General features: G+C 37.9%; 1 protein-coding gene across 5 annotated transcripts in view; it reads right to left on the bottom strand.

Annotated features, from left to right (window-relative positions):
* The window catches only part of DCC (DCC netrin 1 receptor), a 1,226,567-nt gene that overhangs the window by 205,753 nt on the left and 1,001,215 nt on the right, over nt 1-19,599 (bottom strand). The gene's annotated exons all lie outside the window — the stretch shown is intronic.

The following is a 19,599-nucleotide window of genomic DNA, read 5'->3' as shown; positions in this document are numbered from 1 at the left end:
TTAGGTATCATTAATGAAGGGTAAAAACCAAGGCAGATGTAAGAATAATAGAATGGAGAATAAAACGTCAATGCTGTCTTATCCAATGATTATTTACTCCGATTTAACTAAAAACAAAAACAAATTAACCAGTCTTTCTTATGTAATTGTCAGGAGAAACAGTTAAGGGCCATGATCTGTCCAGTATGATTAGGATTGTACTTGATTCATGGTTTATTAAATCAGTGAAAAATGCATTTATTATTAAAAGAAAGAAGAAAGTGGCCTGGATTAACATCTCACAACCTTTGGACCTGTGAAAAGTAATGCCACGTTCTGTCGTTTACTAGCTCTGTGTCCTCATGAAAATATTTCACTTCTCTGAGTTTCCCTTCTGATTAAGTTGGCATTCCAAATATTGATTGACTCAAAGCCTGAGCTCTGGAAGTAGGAAAGAGCAGAGTTCAAACTTGTACTATATGCTCACTGTCTGTGAGATTTTGAGATATTATTTATCCTCTTTAAGCCTCAGTTCCCTAACCTGTAGAATGAAGATATGGTGTTGAGAAGATTTAATGAGATAATTCATACAAACATACTCATTATGAGTAGCAAATAAATTCTCAAATATTGCTAGATATTAAAAAGAGAATGTGCATGCCACCCTGACATACATTTTCTTTTAAAGGAATTGTGTGTTGAAAATTAGTAAGTTTTAATAATAAATTGTTCTGATTTTTATGTTGCCATTCTTCCCTGTTTCCTAGTCCTAAAAAAATATTTTTTTTTCTGGACACCAATCATTATTCAATTTATATTTATTTATTTATTGAGACAGAGACTCACTCTGTCACCCAGGTTGGAGAGCAGTGACACGGTCTCGGCTCACTGCAACCTCTGCCTCCCGGGTTCAAGCAATTATCTGCCTCAGCCTCCTGCGTAGCTGAAATTACAGGTGCCTGCCACCACACTTGGCTAATTTTTGTATTTTTGGTAGAGATGGGGTTTCATCATCTTGGGCAGGATTATCTTGAACTTCTGACCTCGTGATCCACCTGCCTCAGCCTCCCAAAGTGCTGGGATTACAGGCTTGAGCCATCACACCCAGCCAATTAACAAATATTTATACAACACCTATTATGTTTGAGATTTGAGCCTCAGTACCTATAATGTTCAGGATATAGGAAGAACAAATATGACAGACACAAAACCTGGACTATTGGAGTTTATAGACTAATGAGAAATAGGCAAGTAAAAAGGCAGTTACAATAGATTATGATAAATATTTTGATTGGCTAAATACAAGCACATGTAGCCGATTCTTTGAAAATCAGGGAAGTATTATGCAAAGATATGTAAGAAAGAATATGCCCATCCAAACTTCAATAAGTGCTTAACACACTTCTTGGCAATTAATAAGTACTCAAAAACATTAGTGATTTGAATTTTATTCAAGTGATTCTGTTCATTATTTATGTTCCAGAAATGTCTGTGTCCAGTGATTTAGAAAATCTCTGAAGGTAACATATGCCAAATTATGCAAGGAAATCTGATGACTAGAGGTAATATTACTTTTTTTCCTCAATGTAGTACCCAAAACTGGCATAGTCCCCACCACTCTTATTCATATGCAGCATTCCCACTTCTAGCTTAAGTGATAGATGGAAGCATGTTCTTATTAAAGTTTTCAAAATAGGTACCATTTTCAAAAGATTCTAAAGCTTTTCAAAAGATTCTAAAGTTGCCACATCGACAGAATTTTCTAAAGATGCTTTTTCCCCAAAGATGGCCTTTTGTGAGCAAAAAGCAAAGCTATTATTTGTCTGCCCTAAAAAAGCCTATGATATAATATGCAAAGACATCATAAAAAATTATGTCTCAAATGTGGATATAAGCCTTAACGGCAGAAACACGATGTTTGTGAAGTATTTCCTAATATAAACTCTAAGTAAAAGTAATAAAAGAGATGAAAAGGATGGATTAATACTTTTCAACCCTATTGCCACAGTCTCACCAGTGCCCTTGAAATGTAATGGACTCTCAGTCAGTTCTGTTTAGCACATTTGAAGTTTTTGCACTGACTTTTAAAACAACAAGATAATCTGCCTAATCATACACTAAGAAAATAAACTAGATCTTCTGCATTTGTGACTTTTTAAAAGCAATATGAAATCATAATGATTTGAATGACAATATTTAACATCTTTTAGAATAAAAGGGAAAACTGTTTAAACTGTTAAAATGTTTTCAGAACAGTAACTATCCATATTTCTGAAAACCAACGAATAGTTCTCTTGCAAATTGGTCAAGTTAGTAACTACAGAATTGTATTCATCGGCGCTTTAAACATATCATTGTAATGCATACACCAACTGGCTCTTGAAAAAGAGGAGCTTTTAAAATGTAAGACTCCCCTTTATCCTTCACTGTATGAAAATGTTTCAATCCTAGAGGCAAGCCTCAAAATAATTTTTAATATTAGAAAAAAAGTTAGTACATAAGAAGATATGTTGCCTCTTCATCTAAATACTAATTAGGTTTGTGTGTGTGAGAGACAGAGACAGGATGTTCTTCTGTCTCCCAGGCTGGATTGCAGTGGTGATATCACAGCTCACTGCAGCTTCTAACCCTCTGACTCAAGTCAACCTCCCACCACAACCTCCCTAGTAGCTGGGACTACATACAGGCATCACCATGCCCCGCTAATTTATTTATCTATCTATTTATTTTATTTATCTATCTATTTATTTTATTTTTATATTTTTGTAGAGATGGAGTTTTGCCATGTTGTCCAGGCTGGTCTTGAATTCCTGGACTCAAGCAATCCACCCGCCTTGGCCGTCTAAAGTGTTGGAATTATAGATGTGAGTCTACATGCCCAGCCTTAATGACCCTTTATCACCAAATTAAACTCACAGGACCAAAAGGACAGTTCCTATCAAGGTAGTATTAGACCCAAGCCATTCATAATATATGGCCTCATCATCATGATAACTATGCCAGGAGATTGTTCATAATCCATGATAGCCAATTTATGCCCACTCACTTAATACAAAGGCAGAAATAACAATTTTCCTTTTATGCTACCTGAGTGAGTTTTCTCTAACATAGATGACCTTATGGATTAGGAAAGTGGTTACTATTGGAATGAACTATAAAATATTAATTTAGAAAATTTGCTGTGGAAGATATATAATATGACTATTACTTATTTGGAGTCTGCAACTGAAATTTGCTGCTTAGAAGTACATGAAACATTTTACAAGTATCTCTAAGACACTGCTTGCACATATGAAGCACAGAGGAGTAGTAGAGTAGCTATTGAGTTAATTTGAAACCAAAGAGCACATTTTGCCTGAAATATTTAAATTAATGAAGCCTGATATGGTTTGGTTGTGTTCCCACCCAAATCTCATCTTGAATTATAGCTCTCACAATTCCTAAGTGTTGTGGGAGGTACCCATAGGGAGGTAATTGAATCACAGGGATGGGTCCTTCCCATGCTATTATCATGACAATGAATATAGATCTGATGGTTTTATAAAGGGGAGTTTCCCTGCACAAGTTCTCTTCTCTTGTCTGCCACCATGTGAGATGTGCCTTTCACCTTCTGCCATGATTGTGAGATCTCCCCAGCTACATGGAGCTGTGAGTCCATTAAACCTCTTGCTTCTGTAAATTGCCCTGTCTCGGGTATGTCTTTAACAGCAGCATGAAAACAGACTAGTACAAGGCCTCAAATTTTTACTAGAGTCTCAATGATCAAGAAAACTAGGTCAATTGCCACTCTTGATTATATTATTGAATATGGATTCTCTCTTGGTATGCTCTGGTTCTAAAGAACATGTTATTTTCTCTAACATGTATGTAGTCATGTTACTCTTTGTAACATATGTAGACATGTTATTCTTTGTAACAGATATGTAGACATGGTATTCTTTGTAACATTAATGTAGACATGTTACACAGGTTTCCACTAATGTGTAATGTTCACATGCGGCACACTAGGTCATGTATTATATTAATCCCTGTGACGTTTCAACAACTACTATGTATCTCCTATATACTAGTCGTAGTTCTAGGTACTAAAAATATAGTGTTGGGAGAGGAAAGACAAAAAATAAGTCCTAATAAATGAACAAGACAATCGTGAGATCTTGATAAGTGCTATGCTGGTGGGACAATCACTGACTCATCCAGGAAATTCTCCCCATTTGAGTCTAAGGTGGATGATCTGAAAGGGCCTGTCAAGCAAACATCGGAGTAGTGAGCTCTGCAGGGAGAGGAAACAACTATTGCAAATGCTCTACTGCAGGGATGAGTTTGATATTCAGAGAAATCGAGAAAGATCATCACATCTGGAACATCAAGGATAAGAGAGAGGATGAAAAAGATAAAAAGACAGTCAGCCAGTAGGAATGTACGATAGCATAGCTGCTATAAAGAAACCATATAAGGGTTCCTCAAGAAATTTAAAATAGAATTAACATATAATCCTGCAATTCCTCATCTAAGTATGAAACGCAAAAGGAGTTGAAAGCAGGGACTCAAACAAATATTTGTACATCCATGTTGATAGCAGCATCATTTACAATAGCATAAAGGTGGAACTAACCAAAGTTTCCACCAATGTATAAATGCATTTTTAAAATGTGGTATATACACATAATGGAATACTATTTGGCCTCTAAAAAGGAAAGAATTGAATTTTTGAGACACGCTACAAGATGCACGAGCCTTGGCAACGATATGGTAAATTAAATAGGCCAATCACAAAAAATAACAAAAACTGCATAAACCTCCTTTTATGAGATACCCAGAGAAGTTAAATTCATCCAGAAAAGAGAATGATGGTTGCCAGAGGCTGGGGGTTGGGGAGGTTGGCAGATTTTTTTTAATGGGTACAGCACTTCACTTCTGCAAGATGAAAAGAGTTCTGGAGATGGGTGGTGGTGATGGCTGCATGACAATATGAACTTGCTAAACGCCACTGAACTGTATACTTAAAGATTGTTAGGATGGTAGATTTTAGGTTATGTCTATTTGTCCATAATTGTAAACAATTATAAAAAGAGAAAAAAGAGAGTGAGTCACTTACAGACCAGGTTACTGTAGGCAAGGCAAGTCAAGGTAAGTAAGAAAGTTAGGTTTTATTCTACATAGAAGGAGAAGATCTTAAATGGTCTTGACTGGCAGGGATGGAAGGTGTGAAGTGTGGTCTCATTGATATTACTGAAAGATCACTCTATTTTTCTGGGTTAAAAGAAGTTTGGAGAGCAGGCATAGAATGAAACGTGGAGACCGTAAAATTGCTTTGGCACTTGTCTAGGTGGCTGTTGTGAAGATGATATAAAGTGGATAGATTTAGGACATGTGTAATGTATAGTTAACAGAGCTATAGAGTAGATGTGAGTGGTGCAGGAAAAGGGAGATTTAATCATAACCCATAGGTCTTTGACTTGGTAACTGTTGACTGATGAACCGAAATGAAGAAAAATAGGTGAGATCTCCTTGGGTCATGTTCAATGTGAGATGCCTATTAGTCAAACCTGTGGCTATCTCAAGGAAGTAGTTGGGTACGTAAGTCTGGAATTTTGGTGAAAGTTCACAGCTAGATATACACGGATGTGGAAGCCATCAGCATATAGGTGGTATTTAAAATAAATGTGTATGAATAGAGATATAGTGTCACCATATATATACAAAACTACAATTAAGATCATGTTATTGCTCTGCTCAAAACCCCCCAAGGTGTTCCCAAACCACATTGTAGGCCATGTCCTTTACAATGGCCTAAAGGGCCATAAATGATCTCTCTCTCTGCTTATCTCTCTACCTTCTTCACCTGTGATTTTCCCTTCATTCACCTCACTCCAGTCATCTACTCTACACTGGATACTTTGTTTTCCTCCTAGTGGACAGCAAGATTTGTCTGTGCCAGATCTTGGAAATGCAAGCAGTCGCCACCACGTACTATCTGCTATAGATGGCACTGCCAAGTTGTGTCAGGCAGTTGTAACTTTTGACAAATATTCACATATTTGTTCTCCATTTAGCATGCTGCATTTTATGGATCGTTTTGTTAGAGTTTTGTTCTAGTCCTTAACAGCCTATATTTCTTTATAGCAAACTATATAAGGCAATTGATATACCCACACTCTGCCTTTCCAGGCAGGTCTGATACTTATAAATGTGTTCATTTCTATAGACAGGGCGTGTTCTCACCAAAGGACATCACTTCCCTTAGGCCACTCACCTCTATAAACTTTAAAGGTTATTTGTTTATTTATCATAGTGGAAAACCACTTCTATTCACCATTTAACTCTACTTTATAGTGTTTTACCATCCTATTTCTAATATTTTGACAATATTCTCTTTTTTTTTTTTTTTTTTTTTTGAGACAGGTTCTCACTCTGTGACCCAGGCTGGAGTGCAGTGGTGCAATTCTGACTCACTGCAGCCCTAACCTCTAGGACTCAAGTGATCTTCCAACCTCAGTCTTCTGAGTAGCTGGAACCACAGGTACGTACCACTACACTTGGCTAATTTTTAAAAGAAAGCTTTTGTAGAAATGGGGTCTCCCTGTGTTGCCCAGGCTGGGAATATACATTTTTAATTTATTTTAAAAATTGATATGCAGCAACATTTACTTAGTGGTACATGGCTCTATGGGTTTTGATAAATGAGTAAAATTTTGGTATCCATCATTCCTGTCAAAATACAGAAAAATTCCATCACCGCCAAAATTTCCTTAGGCTGCCCCTTTACAGTCAAGCCCTCCCCTAATCTCTCATTACTAATTTTAATAATGAACATTAACATTTTCCCCTCTATGAATGGAAAAATCAGTTATTCATACTAATATTTACTTATTGATTTGTATCATTAAAAATTTTTAAACCCTATAGATTTTGTTCTTGTTCCTAATAATGACTAAACTTTATGGAGACCTATTATGCATGTGTCATACTCATTAATTTAACAAATGTTTTCTCATTTAGCATTTCACATATAGTTTGTACTCTTAGCTATTCTACAGACTTTGTTACTACCACAAGTTCTTCCAGTTCAACACTGTTTTGTAATTTTTAACGCATTTTGTCTTTTTGTTTACTTTTAATATGCATTTTCTATTCATCTTAATAGTTTTGTGTCAACCTAATGTTCTTATTTCATGTTTTATTTTTAACTACTTTTTTTTCTGCTTCGATAGAAAAGGAATGTAGAAGTCTAACAGGAGTCAATGAATACATAGACAATACTCTTTTTTTTTTTTTTTAATTTTTTATTTTTTTATTTTTATTTTTTTTTGAGACGGAGTCTCGCTCTGTCGCCCAGGCTGGAGTGCAGTGGCCAGATCTCAGCTCACTGCAAGCTCTGCCTCCCGGGTTCCCGCTATTCTCCTGCCTCAGCCTCCCGAGTAGCTGGGACCACAGGCGCTGCCACCTCGCCCGGCTAATTTTTTGTGTTTTTAGTAGAGACGGGGTTTCGCCGTGTTAGCCAGAAAGGGAGTTTTGACAGCTCTACTCCTTGAAAACCACAACAATGAACTGTAATTCTTAAAATATGTGTCTCCTAAATCTAAGCCAATTAAACTGGCAGATCTAAGGATGGGGAATCTTTCTTCCCCTATGTCCTCCAATTCTCGATATCAACATACTTACTCCTAGTGATAACAGAGGTAAATACTAAAATAATTCACCAGAATCCACATCCTCTCTGCACCTTTGTACACTGGCATTTGCCTCACATTGATTATAACTCAAAAGGAAAATGAGGGGAAAATGTAATGTACTTTTTAGGGAAGAGACCCTCGATGACATGCCCAAAGTTTATCCTAAAAAAACCATCAAGATTCCTCCCTTCCCTGATTTTCTCTTGCTCAGAGAAGCTGCAGAATCCCAATTCCAGATTACAGATAGGAGTCAGCCCTTTTTTGGCCCAACAATTAGACAAGCATGGTCTCTGTCTATCAAGTTCTTGATTTGGCAACAACCACCAGGAAGTTAAGATGCCTATATAGGGTAGAAGGTTGGCATGTCCAACAGAATACAGAGAAAATATAGTGAAGTTTGGTTTTGTTTAAAAACTGCTGACTTCTTGAAATAGTGAGAGTAATCCTGACTGTTAGAGCAAATACTCTTAATGTGGCTTTCAAGGAGCAGCTGCAGACACCAGCCCTTCCATATCTGGGAACTGTTCTCTCACTTTAGAGTTTAAGGATACCAGCTTCAACTATCACAAAACGTCACTAGAACTTTGTAATATTCTACCATGAGGCATTTGATCAGCTACCTTACACTGAATAATCTCCATGGCCACTCAAACCATAAAACTTATTCTGTATGGGGAGACAGAGATCTTAGTCCTTGCTAAATGAATTCTTTAGGCTCGTTTTCCTCAAAGTGGATTCAAATTGTATGCTCTCAAAACTACAGACCTATTGGTTTGTCCCAGAACAAACAAACAAAAACACCACTGTAACTTTAAAATCTTATGCCAAGCTGTCTTCTAGAAAACTAGGGCTTTCATTTTCATATTGTACATAAGCAAAAAGGGATGCATTCTACATTTACGAAAAAATACAACAGAGAGCAGCAGATATTTCTGGCTCATTTATCTGAAATTAGAGTTTGTACATAATGATGAAAATCAGTGAAGAATCAAACTATGTAAGTGTTACACATTTCTCACAAATACCCAGCTATGAATACTTTACATTCACCCACTCACTTATTATTGAGTAATATGTAGCAGGCACTGTGTGAAATATCCAGAAGTTCAAGACAAAGCATGGTCTTTGTTTCAAGTTTATTGGGAAGAGTGTCCAAATGTGTTTAGAGAAAAGACATCTGAGTGAAACTCAGATAAGAGAAAGCTTCCTAGAAGTGAAGCATCTAGTGAGTTTTGAAGGACAAGCAGGTGCGAAATACATGTGAAAATATACTTGGGTAAAGAGCATGCTAAGTCCAAAAGCTTGATCCACCATGCAGCTGAGGAAGTGAACCTGGAGGGAAGTGCAGGTAGGCAGGCAGGATGGGATGTCACAGTTGAGGCTGAGGGAAGGACCACATGGAGAAGAATCTGAGCAGTGAATTGACATCATCAGATCTGGTTCTGAAAAATCACTCTGACAACACTATGAGGTCTAGAGAGGAGGGAGAGCAAACAGGTGTCCAGAAAATAGCAAACCTGAGGCTACTTTCAGGTAACAAATGATGTGAGCCTGACATAAAGTGTGGTGGTGGGTGTGGAGAAGGGAGGATGGATTCCAAATCTATTACAAAGGTAGAAATTACAGATCTTGGTGACTGAATGGATATTGACAGGGAGTGAAATGGAGTTGAGGGTGATAGGGAGACTTTTGGCTTGGATGACAAGTGATTACTGGTACTAGTCACAAAGTGAAGAATACAATCAGTCTAAAGGGAAATGATATTTTGAAAGATCAGCTCAAAACCTCCAATTGTATAAAAAGACTTGTGTTTGAGTAGCCCACCTTTGTTATATTTAAAAATACCTGAAGAAAAAATGATGACAAAATCCTTACAGCCACCTGTGGCCTTTTATTTTTGAATTATATAAGATGTGATGACTTCACCCTCCTTTGCCTTCAGTTCCATCACCAGAATCAACCACTGTCAACCAGTTTGATGTAAGAGAAGAAAAACACTAAAAGTACTGGCAATAGTTTCACACTATTTAGTAACTAATCTGCTGCTTGAGAAGTGGCTTTATTTTTATATTTATTCCTCAAATATACCCAGATAGGTGCTGTTTCTATGTTCTGTTACACTGATCTGTCAATTCCAATGCCAGATAGCACTATACTGATTTTAAATCAGGCTTTATAATAACTGCTAGTATTTATTATCCTTTTCCAAAATTTCTTGGGATTCTTTTATATTTATTCTTCTATATAAATTTCTTTTTTCACCCCAGAAAATCTTTAATAATTTAAAATTTACTCTGATTAGAATTGTCTAAAATTAATCATTGATTTGGAAATAACTAATGTAATAATGATCAGATTTTTCATCCAGGAACATATGTAACTTGCTATTTACTCATGTCTTGTTTTATAGTTTTCAGTAAAATGTTATATCTTTTATGATACACATTTGTTTACATCTTGTTAAACTTAGTCCTAGATATTATATTTTAGGTGGTTTTATAAATGCATTTCTTTTTTCTTTTTTTTTTAAATTTATTTATTATTATTATACTTTAAGTTGTAGGGTACATGTGCATAACGTGCAGGTTTGTTACATATGTATACTTGTGCCATGTTGGTGTGCTGCACCCATCAACTCGTCATTTACATCAGGTATAGCTCCCAATGCAATCCCTCCCCCCTCCCCCCTCCCCATGATAGGCCCCGGTGTGTGATGTTCCCCTTCCTGAGTCCAAGTGATCCCATTGTTCAGTTCCCACCTATGAGTGAGAACATGCGGTGTTTGGTTTTCTGTTCTTGTGATAGTTTGCTAAGAATGATGGTTTCCAGCTGCATCCATGTCCCTACAAAGGACACAAACTCAACGTTTTTTATGGCTGCATAGTATTCCATGGTGTATATGTGCCACATTTTCTTAATCCAATCTGTCACTGATGGACATTTGGGTTGATTCCAAGTCTTTGCTATTGTGAATAGTGCTGCAATAAACATACGTGTGCATGTGTCTTTATAGCAGCATAATTTATAATCCTTTGGGTATATCCCCAGTAATGGGATGGCTGGGTCATATGGTACATCTAGTTCGAGATCCTTGAGGAATCGCCATACTGTTTTCCATAATGGTTGAACTAGTTTACAATCCCAACAGTGTAAAAGTGTTCCTATTTCTCCACATCCTCTCCAGCACCTGTTGTTTCCTGACTTTTTAATGATCGCCATTCTAACTGGTGTGAGATGGTATCTCATTGTGGTTTTGATTTGCATTTCTCTGATGGCCAGTGATGATAAGCATTTTTTCATGTGTCTGCTGGGTGTATGAATGTCTTCTTTTGAGAAATGTCTGTTCATATCCTTTGCCCACTTTTTGATGGGGTTGTTTTTTTCTTGTAAATTTGTTTGAGTTCTTTGTAGGTTCTGGATATTAGCCCTTTGTCAGATGAGTAGATTGCAAAAATTTTTTCCCATTCTGTAGGTTGCCTGTTCACTCTGATGGTAGTTTCTTTTGCTGTGCAGAAGCTCTTTAGTTTAATGAGATCCCATTTGTCAATTTTGGCTTTTGCTGCCGTTGCTTTTGGTGTTTTAGATATGAAGTCTTTGCCCATGCCTATGTCCTGAATGGTACTACCTAGGTTTTCCTCTAGGATTTTTATGGTATTAGGTCTAACATTTAAGTCTCTAATCCATCTTAAATTAATTTTCGTATAAGGAGTAAGGAAAGGATCCAGTTTCAGCTTTCTACTTATGGCTAGCCAATTTTCCCAGCACCATTTATTAAATAGGGAATCCTTTCCCCATTTCTGGTTTCTCTCAGGGTTGTCAAAGATCAGATGGCTGTAGATGTGTGGTATTATTTCTGAGGACTCTGTTCTGTTCCATTGGTCTATATCTCTGTTTTGGTACCAGTATCATGCTGTTTTGGTTACTGTAGCCTTGTAGTATAGTTTGAAGTCAGGTAGCATGATGCCTCCAGCTTTGTTCTTTTGACTTAGGATTGTCTTGGAGATGCGGATGCTTTTTTGGTTCCATATGAACTTTAAAGCAGTTTTTTCCAATTCTGTGAAGAAACTCATTGGTAGCTTGATGGGGATGGCATTGAATCTATAAATTACCTTGGGCAGTATGGCCATTTTCACGATATTGATTCTTCCTATCCATGAGCATGGTATGTTCTTCCATTTGTTTGTGTCCTCTTTTATTTCACTGAGCAGTGGTTTGTAGTTCTCCTTGAAGAGGTCCTTTACATCCCTTGTAAGTTGGATTCCTAGGTATTTTATTCTCTTTGAAGCAATTGTGAATGGAAGTTCATTCCTGATTTGGCTCTCTGTTTGTCTGTTACTGGTGTATAAGAATGCTTGTGATTTTTGCACATTAATTTTGTATCCTGAGACTTTGCTGAAGTTGCTTATCAGCTTAAGGAGATTTGGGGCTGAGACAATGGGGTTTTCTAAATATACAATTATGTCATCTGCAAACAGGCACAATTTGACTTCTTCTTTTCCTAACTGAATACCCTTGATTTCTTTCTCTTGCCTAATTGCCCTAGCCAGAACTTCCAACCCTATGTTGAATCATTTTTATCATTTTTAATTGTGTCGATTTGATTCTTCTCTCTTTTCTTCTTTATTAGTCTTGCTAGCGGTCTGTCAATTTTGTTGATCTTTTCAAAAAACCAACTCCTGGATTCATTGATTTTTTGGAGGGTTTTTTGTGTCTCTATCTCCTTCAGTTCTGCTCTGATCTGAGTTATTTCTTGCCTTCTGCTAGCTTTCGAATGTGTTTGCTCTTGCTTCTCTAGTTCTTTTAATTGCGATGTTAGAGTGTCAATTTTAGATCTTTCCTGCTTTCTCTTGTGGGCATTTAGAGCTATAGATTTCCCTCTACACACTGCTTTAAATGTGTCCCAGAGATTCTGGTATGTTGTATCTTTGTTCTCATTGGTTTCAAAGAACATCTTTATTTCTGCCTTCATTTCGTTATGTACCCAGTAGTCATTCAGGAGCAGGTTGTTCAGTTTCCATGTAGTTGAGCGGTTTCGATTGAGTTTCTTAGTCCTGAGTTCTAGTTTGATTGCACTGTGGTCTGAGAGACAGTTTGTTATAATTTCTGTTCTTGTACATTTGCTGAGGAGTGCTTTACTTCCAATTATGTGGTCAATTTTGGAGTAAGTACGATGTGGTGCTGAGAAGAATGTATGTTCTGTTGATTTGGGGTGGAGAGTTCTATAGATGTCTATTAGGTCTGCTTGCTGCAGAGATGAGTTCAATTCCTGGATATCCTGGTTAACTTTCTTTCTCGTTGATCTGTCTAATGTTGACAGTGGAGTGTTGAAGTCTCCCATTTTTATTGTATGAGAGTCTAAGTCTCTTTGTAAGTCTCTAAGGACTTGCTTTATGAATCTGGGTGCTCCTGTATTGGGTGCATATATATTTAGGATAGTTAGCTCTTCCTGTTGAATTGATCCCTTTACCATTATGTAATGGCCTTCTTTGTCTCTTTTGATCTTTGATGGTTTAAAGTCTGTTTTATCAGAGACTAGGATTGCAACCCCTGCTTTTTTTTGTTCTCCATTTGCTTGGTAAATCTTCCTCCATCCCTTTATTTTGAGCCTATGTATGTCTCTGCATGTGAGATGGGTCTCCTGAATACAGCAGACTGATGGGTCTTGACTCTTTATCCAGTTTGCCAGTCTGTGTCTTTTAATTGGAGCATTTAGTACATTTCCATTTAAGGTTAAGATTGTTATGTGTGAACTCGATCCTGCCATTATGATATTAACTGGTTATTCTGCTCATTAGTTGAGGCAGTTTCTTCCTAGCCTCGATGGTCTTTACATTTTGGCATGTTTTTGCAATGGCTGGTACCGGTTGTTCCTTTCCATGTTGAGTGCTTCCTTCAGGGTCTCTTGTAAGGCAGGCCTAGTGGTGACAAAATCTCTAAGCATTTGCTTATCTGTAAAGGATTTTATTTCTCCTTCACTTATGAAACTTAGTTTGGCTGGATATGAAATTCTGGGTTTAAAATTCTTTTCTTTAAGAATGTTGAATATTGACCCCCACTCTCTTCTGGCTTGGAGAGTTTCTGCCGAGAGATCTGCTGTTAGTCTGATGGGTTTCCCTTTGTGGGTAACCCGACCTTTCTCTCTGGCTGCCCTTAAGATTTTTTCCTTCATTTCAACTTTGGTGAATCTGGCAATTATGTGTCTTGGAGTTGCTCTTCTCGAGGAGTATCTTTGTGGCATTCTCTGTATTTCCTGAATTTGAATGTTGGCCTGTCCTACTAGGTTGGGGAAGTTCTCCTGGATGATATCCTGAAGAGTGTTTTCCAACTTGGTTCCATTTTCCCCCTCACTTTCAGACACCCCAATCAGACGTAGATCTGGTCTTTTTACATAATCCCATACTTCTTGCAGGCTTTGTTCATTTCTTTTTCTTCTTTTTTCTTTTGGTTTCTCTTCTCGCTTCATTTCATTCATTTGATCCTCAATCGCTGATACTCTTTCTTCCAGTTGATCGAGTCGGTTACTGAAGCTTGTGCATTTGTCACGTATTTCTCGTGTCATGGTTTTCATCTCTTTCATTTCGTTTAGGACCTTCTCTGCATTAATTACTCTAGCCATCAATTCTTCCACTTTTTTTTTCAAGATTTTTAGTTTCTTTGCGCTGGGTACGTAATTCCTCCTTTAGCTCTGAGAAATTTGATGGACTGAAGCCTTCTTCTCTCATCTCGTCAAAGTCATTCTCCGTCCAGCTTTGATCCGTTGCTGGCAATGAGCTGCGCTCCTTTGCAGGGGGAGATGCGCTCTTATTTTTTGAATTTCCAGCTTTTCTGCCCTGCTTTTTCCCCATCTTTGTGGTTTTATCTGCCTCTGGTCTTTGATGATGGTGACGTACTGATGGGGTTTTGGTGTAGGTGTCCTTCCTGTTTGATAGTTTTCCTTCTAACAGTCAGGACCCTCAGCTGTAGGTCTGTTGGAGATTGCTTGAGGTTCACTCCAGACCCTGTTTGCCTGGGTATCAGCAGCAGAGGCTGCAGAAGATAGAATATTTCTGAACAGCAAGTGTACCTGTCTGATTCTTGCTTTGGAAGCTTCCTCTCAGGGGTGTACTCCACCCTGTGAGGTGTGGGGTGTCAGACTGCCCCTAGTGGGGGATGTCTCCCAGTTAGGCTACTCAGGGGTCAGGGACCCACCTGAGCTGGGAGTCTGTCCCTTCTCAGATCTCAACCTCCGTGTTGGGAGATCCACTGCTCTCTTCAAAACTGTCAGACAGAGTCGTTTGCGTCTGCAGAGGTTTCTGCTGCGTTTGTTATTGTTTACTGTGCCCTGACCCCAGAGGTGGAGTCTACAGAGACAGGCAGGTTTCCTTGTGCTGCTGTGAGCTCCACCCAGTTCGAGTTTCCCAGCAGCTTTATTTACCTACTGAAGCCTCAGCAATGGCGGGCGCCCCTCCCCCAGCCTCGCTGCTGCCTTGCCGGTAGATCACAGACTGCTGTGCTAGCAATGAGGGAGGCTCCGTGGGCGTGGGACCCTCCCGGCCAGGTGTGGGATATGATCTCCTGGTGTGCCTGTTTGCTTAAAGCGCAATATTGGGGTGGGAGTTACCCGATTTTCCAGGTGTTGTGTGTCTCAGTTCCCCTGGCTAGGAAAAGGGATTCCCTTACCCCTTGCGCTTCCCAGGTGAGGCGATGCCTCGCCCTGCTTCAGCTCTCACTGGTCGGGCTGCAGCAGCTGACCAGCACTGATCGTCCGGCACTCCCCAGTGAGATGAACCCAGTACCTCAGTTGAAAATGCAGAAATCACCGGTCTTCTGTGTCGCTGGCGCTGGGAGTTGGAGACTGGAGCTGTTCCTATTCGGCCATCTTCAAATGCATTTCTTTTCAATGTTTAAACTAATTATTGCTACTAAAAAGAAAAGCTATGCTTTTGAAACATATAATCTTATTAAATTCTCTTATTGGTTCTAATAGGTTTTTAGTGCAGCTTCTTGCAATTTTTAAATATGCAATAACACCATTTATAAGATTTCTTTCCTCTTGTAATAAAATGTTATGAATTTTAAAGTTTGTTTTTCTTGCCAAAACCTCTATCTTCTTGAATAACATAAATCATAGGAAGTTTTTAAGCTTGTTTGGATTGTAAAACAAATGTGTTTAGTAGTTTACCATTTAGCATAATGTTTGTTTTTAGTTTTTTGTAAAAACAATACAATTTTGAAAGATTGCTTATATTCCTATAATTCATTTTTTTAAAACTGTGTAATTCCACAAAACACCCTCCTCAATCTATTGTTATAATTATATGATGCCCCATTAAATTATACCTTAATTAGATGATGAGTTTTTAAGATGTACTGAACATACACTCTCCTTTTGTAACAGAAATGAATACATCTGTTCCCTAAATGTAGACAGCAAGGCTTTATCGTCATGAACAAGGAGAAGTTTCATAAGATCAATGGTCTCAGTATTTCATATTACCGTCAGAAAGAACTGCAGTCATGGCCAGGTGCGGTGGCCATGCCTGTAATCTCAGCATTTTGGGAGTGCACCAAGGCAGGCAGATCACCTGAAGTCAGGAGTTCATGACCAGCCTGGCCAACATGGTGAAACCCTGTCTCTACTGAAAATACAAAAACTAGCCAGGTGTGGTGGTGGACAGCTACTCGGGAGGCTGAGGCAGGAGAATCACTTGAACCCGAGGGGTGGAAGCTGCAGTGAGCTGAGATCACGCCATTGCACTCCAGCCTGGGCGACAGACCCAGATTCTGTCTAAAACAACAACAACAAGAAGAACAAAAACAACAACAAACTGCAGTCAAAGTCTGAGATCTACTTATTTATCAAAACCAGAAAAATCAGAAAGAACAACACACCGTTGAGCACTTTGTTGCCATTATCATAGTTAATTCTCACAAAAACCACTGTGATGGATACTACTGTTATGCCCTCTTTACACATGAGAGAAACCAGGGCATAGGAAAGTTATTTGCCCAAGAATATATGGTAAGTGGAGCTGTTTCCAAACCTAGTCATTAAGACTCCAAAACCCACCTGATCCTTTACATGGTAGTTAGAAAAAAGTCAAGCAAGCCATAGAAGGATAAGACATTCCATGGGCACAATAAAGTTTGTTATAACCAAGTAAAAGACTTGCAATTTCTTTGAACATTTATCTAAGTCAGAACAACCTGTGCCATCCTTTGTACAGTGGAACTTTGAGATTCTGAAAAACCACTTGCCCAGGAACCGAAACAGATACTATATTGCTTTTAAAAATCAGTTTTTGCTTTGCCTGCTACGCTTCTTACGTGTAAGATGAAATTCACTTGAATGATAATAAGGGGCTGAGTCTTAAATTTCACAGTGGAATAGCTACTGTACCACTGGTCCATCAAATTCCCCAAGGCTATCTGTCAATTAGCAACATGGAATATCATAAATGGTCCCCATCAAAGTACAAGAAAGAAAATCTATTCTATGACATGCCACCTTCACTCCTCTGTGCACACCAAATCCCATACTAGCATCAAGTGAAATCACCAGAAGAACACATTCTTTTGCTCACTGATGTAAACTACACTCCTTACCCTAATTCTTAAATGAAATGAATTTGCAGTGAACCCATTTATTACCAGTTTGGGTTAATAAGGCTAATTACCTATTTCCTGGGGGCAAGAAATTAGGGCCAGGTCCTAGGTTCACATTTATTTGCTGCATCACCGTTACACTTTCTTAAGTCTGCGCTGCTGACTTTTGATAGCTAAACTCCTCCACTTCAGGGTAGAGATTCGATTTTAAATTACATGATTATTTATAGTGTATAGCAGTTTCCACCTGTTCACTCAAAAAAAAAACAAAAACAAAACAAAAGCATAAACAGATTTCCAAGCTCAGTTTCTTGAAGGATATTTTGTTGAACTCTATCACAAACTCTCTCATTTCTTTATGCAAGACATTTACATGAAAACCCTGGGGAATTCTAATGATCTTGGTTTTTTTTTTTTTTTTTTAAAGCTGAAATTTTGAGGTACAAAATAAATATTTTAAAACTTCCCAGCTGTCAATAATAGCAATGTGCTTTCCAGGGAAACCTGAACAATGTGGTTTGGTTTTATAATTGCTTTAACAAAACATCTAATTAAAAGGACAATCCATGAGGAATTGGGGTATTTCTCTGAGTTACAGTTATCTTCACACTCCTTAAGCCAAGTTGGGAAGGCAAGAGGAACTACAGAAGTCACAGGAGGCAGGGGTTTCCTTTAACAATCTGCAAATAGCACTGTTTCTGTTTAGCTGACTCTCAGGGCTCAGAGTTATGGAGTAATGAGTAGATCATTCTCTTGGGGATCACCACCAGGCTCTGACGCAGTGGGGGTAAGTTATACAACATAATGCATCCAGAGAGGCCTAATGATGCAGTTACCTTCCAACACAGATATCTTCAGCTATAGCAAAGAAATCCTCCCATTTTATGTGGTTTAAAATGATTGCTTTTTCTCCTTATCCTTAATTTTTGGGAGATCAAAGCAATTCTATATGGAAATTTATGATTACAGAGCGTCAGGACTCAAAATTTAGAACTCAAAGCTTTAGGACTCAAAATTTAGAACTCAAAGCTTTCCAACATCACCCAAGAAACTTTTGGTGCAAGTCATTTGTATCTTATTTTATGATTTAAACATTTACACAAATACATTAAAATGAGATGAACATTTAAGTAAATCTTTTTTAAAACAGAGCAAACTAGCAGGCTCAATTTTCTTTTGTAGCTACTAGTGACCACTACTGATCTTGTTCATTCCTTCAAATATTAATTTCTATCAAGGGTTACACTTTTTAATATATGAATGGTGCAATCAAAAGAATAAAACCAGAAGGAAAGAAAGGAAACCAAAATCACTTTTAGGAAGTGTCACAGTTGAAAGTGATCATGGATCAATAAATTGAGAAGGCCTTTGGAACTAACAGTTTGTTACAGCAAGTGAAACACATTTCCCACACATTTACACAGTTAAGTGCTCTGAAATGGCTTTTAGTTTTCATTATGTCTACATGTGAACAATCTCAAATGTCTTCTATGCTGTCCTACACATACTTCCCTACAATCCTAGCTGACACAACTCCCTTTCCCTGAAGTTTCTAGTTCAAGTTCTATGTGTTTTCATGAAATCTTTTCTAATCAGTGCAGCCATTATCTGTCTGGGTCTCAATAGAGCTGTTCTTGATGTTTTCATGTTTGTACTCCCCATGATTCAGCACACTGTAGATTCTTAAACTATATTTCATAATAACTACATCCATACCCAAAGAAAGAGAAGGAATGCTGCATGTAGAAAAGTTCAAACAAATCCAATTAAAAGCATTTATTAAGACTCTCATGAGCATGCCATAGAGACTCTTGATTGAAATAGATGCATAAACTGGATTATAGTTAGACTGCATTGATATGAAAAACATGGAGTTAAATGAAAATTTTGTGTCTTCCGATAAGTGGTGATTTTATATTTTGGTTCTATTTAAGTTGTGACTCATTCAGAGTCAGGAAAAAGAGCACATAAGTCAAGTAGAGAGTCCGTTTCATTCTGGATATTTTGTAAGACCTTTAGCACCTCTGCTTCATTAATTTTCTCTCCTTCCAGTAAAAGATACACCCCTTAGGTTTGGGTAAATGATATGATCTCACTTCTTAGAATCGTTTGTTTGCCTTGAATCACTGTGTTTATGGTCATCAGGTCATTTCTATGGGATTAGTGGAGGCTTTTCTTTGATCCCCTACACTGGACCTCAATGCACAACACCTGTTTTTGTTTTGTTTTGTTTTGTTTTTGTTTTTGTTTTTTTGTTTTTTGTTTTGTTTTGTTTTGTTTTGTTTTGAGGTGGAGTCTTGCTGGCTCTGTCTCCCAGGCCAGAGTGCAGTGCACAATCTCGGCTCACTGCTACCTCCGC

Source organism: Papio anubis, chromosome 19 (genome assembly GCF_008728515.1).
Source record: "Papio anubis isolate 15944 chromosome 19, Panubis1.0, whole genome shotgun sequence".
Taxonomy (NCBI): domain Eukaryota; kingdom Metazoa; phylum Chordata; class Mammalia; order Primates; family Cercopithecidae; genus Papio; species Papio anubis.
The sequence above is the reverse complement of the archived record's forward strand: the minus strand, read 5'-3'. Positions and strand labels throughout refer to the sequence as shown.